Raw genomic sequence first — 6,000 nt, 5'->3', positions numbered from 1 at the left:
CCTGTTGGTAATCATACCGCCCTTGGGAGAGCACTGTGGGTCTCCTAAGTATCCTTCCATCATTGTGAATATTCACTTAGTTTGAGAACAATTTTGAAAAATTTATTTATTTTGAAAAAACAATGATACTTTATCAATTAAAACATGCAAAACATTTGTTGAGTTGAAACAAATAAGAGTGCAAATAATTGGATAAAAGCTCAAATTGATGTGATGGAATGGTAGTCTGCAAAGGGCGAGACTCCATAGATCTGTACAAGTTTGAAATCGGTGATATATATTGGAGAGGGCTACATTGAACATAATGACCCTTACTCTACCATTCTGAATTTCGATGTATTCAGAGCTTCAGTCGACGACGCATCGAGGATTCCTGACGGATGACGGATATAGAACACAGTCTTGTCAAGATGCAGTTACTTGCCAAATCCCTAATTTTTGCCTAGATTGCCCCAGTGTGAGGTGCTCAATCTAGCGGGATGCGAATTCTCTTTTTTCAATGTCTCTAACTTTTGCCTGGATCACCCTTTCGGGTTTTCAATCCACCGAGACGCTCCTTTTTTGCCTAAGTTGCCCTTTGGGGTGTTCGACTTAGCGAGCTTTTTGTTCTTTTTTTGTTTTAGGCGAAGTATTTCTTGACTGCATCTGGATTCACAGGACGAGTGAACTTCTTCATCCATTGCTATAAGTCTTAGAGCACCGCCTGAAAAGACTCTCTTGACAACCTATGGGCGTTCATAGCTTAGGGTTCACTTGCCCCTGGAATCGGGTACGAAAGACAAGACTTTCTTGAGCACAGGGTCCCTCGGAACACACGAGGCTTGACCTTCTTATAGCGTGCTTTCGTCACTCTCCGCTGATATAACTGACCATGACACATGGCAGTTAATCTCTTCTTTTCGATTGAATTCAGCATCAGTCAACTTGGGACTTTGAGGGTGCTATTTTTTCTTTTGTTTCTTTCTTTCTTTCTTTTGATTCTGATTTCTTTTGATTTTGCACCCTCTTCTTTCTTTGTATTTTCTTTTTCTTTTTCTTTTATGCCCCAGTTGGCTGTTCTGCTGATTCTCGAGATACAGCTGAGTGATCTTCTTTTCTTGCTCAAGAAGTCGGAAAATCTCGTCAGGAATCCCTTCAACATCATCTTCTTCCGCTTCGAATACAGGGAATTCACAATTGGGAGATGACGTCAGATCATTGTGTTCAATGGGTTTAAGAAACAACCTGCATAATAATTTTGATATGAAAAGCTTTTTGGAAATCAAACAAGACAATCGTTATGCAGATGAAAAGATTGTTTTTATTCCTGTTTTTAAGGTTTTTTGTGATCACCACTTTCATGCAAAAAGCGAAAAGGGAAAACAAATGGAAAAACAAATGTTTTAACATGAATTTATTTGAATGAAAATATCATTGCACAAAATGTTGCCAACAATGTCATCACTTCTCCTTTTGGCATGGGAGAAGGGTTTTTAAACAAAGTGATTATTACTCTGACTTCTGAACAACTGTGGGAACACCCACAGTGACCCATTTGTGATAGATCCCACCAGGGATAACAACTGTCAGTATCCTTTGCATCAGCAACTTCTGCTTTTGAACAAACCTCTTCGTTGAAGACCTCAGAAGAATAACCATCACCAACCCGGGACTTGCCGTCTTCAAGCTTGATTAACACGGGGACCTAAGTCTTCAAAGCTCGGAATCCCTGACCTCACAAGGTCTTGAACCTTCATCTTTAGCTGGAAACAACTATCCACATCATGACCAGGAGCACCCGAATGATACACACAATGCTGTTCAGGCCTATACCACCACCGAGGGTTGACGGGTATAGCCGGCGGGTCTCTGGGAGTAATCAAGTTCCGCTCTATCAAAGAGGGATACAACTCTGCATAGGACATAGGGATCGGATCAAAAATGATCTTCTTCCTCTCATTACTCGTACTGGCTTGATTACCATTGGGAGGCCGGTAAGTCTGCTGCTGAGGACGATGTTGTTGATGCTGATATTGCTGAGTTGGTCTTCTCTGTTGCTGTTGAGTTGCTGGAATAGTCACAGCAGTGGCCTGACGAAACTGTCCTCTGTTCACACTCCTCCGACGGTGCACAACATTTGTTTCACTTTCTCCCCTTCTGGGTGCCCCAGAGGATGGCTTTTTAGAACTTGAAGGATTTGAAGAGCCAGGATGGCGAACCGGAGCCAGGGTTGCTCTGACATTAACAGTCTCTGTAGCAAGGGGTTGTCCACTGATTATAATACCCCTCAAATCTTCACCCACGGCATAGTTGTTGACGGGAATAGTGACAACAGTAATTTGATAATTGACAGGGACCCTCTCTGGTGAAGCACGACTGGGCGGCAGAATCACAGCTTCCTGTCTCTGGGCTAAGGCACGCAGCTCCTCTTGCCCCTGAACAACTCCTTGCATCATGGTCATGAACTGGGCCATGTTCTGCCCTCATCTCAGCCAACTCAGCTTGGACTTGATCCATACTCCTCTGATGATTCAATCTGGTTGCGGTGCGGACGATGATCAACAATCCAGTCTCAGTCAAAACCCAGAGTGAGAAGTCTCTCGCAAGCATGTCTGCAATGCAAGGATGATATGTGCATGATATGCATATGATGCGGATGCTATTTTATCATGAATGATCCTGAAAAGGATATGCACATGCGAGTTAACTTTTTTCATGCATTATTATTTTTTTGGAAAATAAACATGCTATGATGCAAAGGATGGAGCCAAGACTGGCAGGTTGTGCATCTCGTCACACAGGATCCGAAGCTTCGGCTTGAACTCTGATCACAACCATCTGAAACCCAAAGTCAATCTGATCAACTGGCATCTGAATCCATGTCTGGAGAACTGAGTCACCATCCGAGTGAGCACCCACAGATTCAGCCCAGGGATCCGAAATAAACGGAACCCGCTGATAAACCACGGACAAAACTCCGGCGTCCCAGAAATAAACGTCCATAAATTTGGCTGAACCAAAGTCACCATCACAGCACCACTGGCAGAAACCGTATCTGTAGAGATCAAACCCTCCCCTCACAGGTAGGTTCTAAGAACAGAAGTTTGTCAGCTTCAGCCCTTCAGTCGAGAATAATACGTTTACCACTGAAGGTTTGGCATTATTTCGGGATAAAAGACCTCCACTGACTCCTCTCAACAGGACATCCTAAAGCAAGTTCCCAGTCTCGGGGTCCTCGGATTGAGCAGCGAGAATGCGCCCACCAGAGCTAACATAATCACGTCTCGGAGGAGAGGCCTCAACTGAGTTCTCGGGAAATGGTCACCAGAGTCGACGATTTCTAAAGGAATATCTGTCATTATGGAACACCCATAGGACAAAATATATCCAACAGAAACCTCGTCTGGAATGTGGGTCTCATGAACGACTTAACGTAGCAACATGCCACGCAAGCCTCATGACTATCCACTCTAACACTTATGTGTATGCTCAAGCCTGGGTAGTGGGCTTATCTCTCATAGAACATCCCCCCTCAACAAACAAACAACCCACGGAACCCACAGATACAACAAACATATGTACATGAATGCAATAAGATAAAGCAGGTAAATGCGGAAAATAAATAACTGTACAAAAGAATAAACACCCAACAAACAAGAAACCTACAAAAGCTAGGAGGGACTCGCTTAGGGAAACCAGGTCCCCAGCAGAGTCGCCAGCTGTCGCAACCCGAAAAATACGGTATGCGAAAAAAACAACCGGCGAAAGAAAATGACAGAAGAGTCGCCACCGTGCGTTATTTATCCCAAAGGAGGGAAAGGAAACGCTCGAAGTAAACCTGGAGAAAGGAAAGGAAAAGACAAGGTCTCGCAACCAAATCTTGGGTTCGGGAGTCGATTATGCGAAGGGAAGGTATTAGCACCCCTACGCATCCGTAGTACTCTACGGGATCCACTCTTGTTGTTTCTTGTCTAAAGGGTGTATGTTTATCTAATGTACTATTTACTAAAAGAAGGGGTCAAAGAAAAATGACTCGCACGGATGTCGCATCCACTGCATACGTATCTCATCTGAATATGAGAATCAGAGTCTTCGTAGCTCGGCTACCTATGGGTTAAGGATAAGTGTGCTCGCTAAGACATTGCGTCTTATGCCTACGTATCTCATCGGGAATGAGAATCAGAGCAAAACGTAGTTCAGCTAACTACGGGAACAAGGGTCTCGATTGCAACTAGGGCAAGAGAAAGGGAAAGTCTCGATCGCAACGAGGGCGAGAGAAAGGATCGCAACGAGGGCGAAAGAAAACAAGGATTAGTTGTTAGTCAAACTCGGCAAGACATCGCATCTTGTGCCTACGTATCTCATCTGAACATGAGAATCAGAGTTGCCGTAGTTCGGCTCACGCACGCCAAACAAAACAAGACACCTACACACAAAAGGGTGGCAAACATGGAGCCTGACTGCCAATCACTGGACTTACATCAGCATCCGAACCAAAACACACACAAAAGGGTAAACGTGGAGCCCGACTGCCAATCACTGGACTTACATCAGCATCCGAACCCAAAACACACACAAAAGGGTAAACGTGGAGCCCGACTGCCAATCACTGGACTTACATCAGCATCCGAACCCAAAACACACACAAACGGGTAAACGTGGAGCCCGACTGCCAATCACTGGACTTACATCAGCATCCGAACCAAACACACACAAAGGGGAAAACGTGGAGCCCGACTGCCAATCACTGGACTTATATCAGCATCCGAACCAAACATACCCACACTGGAACCCGAATGCCACTCGATGGACTTACATCAACTTCCAAGCACACAACAAGAACAACAAACAACAGATTGCCAAGGAGTCGGGAACTCGAGCCTAGCAATTGTCAAACAAACACACACAAAAAGGAAAAGAAAGGTGCCCGGAGTGGTCTCGCACGACCACCTGCCTACATACCTCGTCTGGAACAAGGATCAGGGCGATGTAGTTCCCCTGGTGGGGTTGCCATCTGAATATGGACTTAGAAAAGGAGGACACCAGTTGTGTCAAAAGAGAGTGGGCAATGTGTTCACATCCTAGCAGTAGGTGTCGCAGCTCGCTGAATCGAGTCTTAGGCAGTTACCTCTTTGCAATAGAACGGACTACATTCCACAGGATCGGAGACGCTCGGAAAAGTCTAGAAGTGGGGGAAGCTCTGCCCTAGTGTTGTCATGCAATATGTACTTAAGTGTTTAGGATTTACAAATGGGAATATCTACCTAAGGTTAGCATGCAAAGAATATGGAAATTCTACCTATGTTATCATACAAAGGGTTCTATCTAATGGGTGCTACCTAATCGGATTAAGAATCGACGAAAGGAGCGAGGAGAAGTGTTAGGGATAAAGGTAGATGGCGATGCATGAGGCAATCGACTTACAAGGTTGATGGCGATGCATAAAGCAATCGACTTACAAAAGGGTGGATGAATACGTGCTGGTTCTGTTAGGTTTTGAAAAATGATTACTCGACGTTGGATCGAGGTTTTGGTCTTGTTTTGAAATGGTTATCGGGTGTTTATTTTATTTCTTGTACTAACAGATGAATAAAGAATGAAAGAATATTATACATTTCATGGGAGGGGGATACATTTGTTATGAATGGGGGTTGTCATGGCAATCAAAACAATATAAATATATGCCTCATACACCATACAAGTAGGCCACAATCAAACAATAAGATATTTAAACAAGTACATGATCAAATCAAATAATCAAAGAAACGAAATGAATGAGCATTAAACAATGTATGAGTGTAAGTGCGAAGGAACCGGCCCATTGTAAGAAAGCCCAAGAGTAAGCTATGTGAGGTCGATAGCGATGCTTAAAAAGCAATCGACTTACAAGGGTGTAAAAAGTGGGCTCGATATTAAACCGAGAAAAGCATGATTTTTATAGTTTGAAAAAATGGTTTTTGAACTATGCATTTACTAACAAATGAAATTATAATAGACATAAAAAAGATATTAACAAAATAC

This window comes from Lathyrus oleraceus, chromosome 3, assembly GCF_024323335.1.
Source record: "Lathyrus oleraceus cultivar Zhongwan6 chromosome 3, CAAS_Psat_ZW6_1.0, whole genome shotgun sequence".
Lineage (NCBI taxonomy): Eukaryota > Viridiplantae > Streptophyta > Magnoliopsida > Fabales > Fabaceae > Lathyrus > Lathyrus oleraceus.
Note: the sequence above shows the minus strand (reverse complement) of the source record.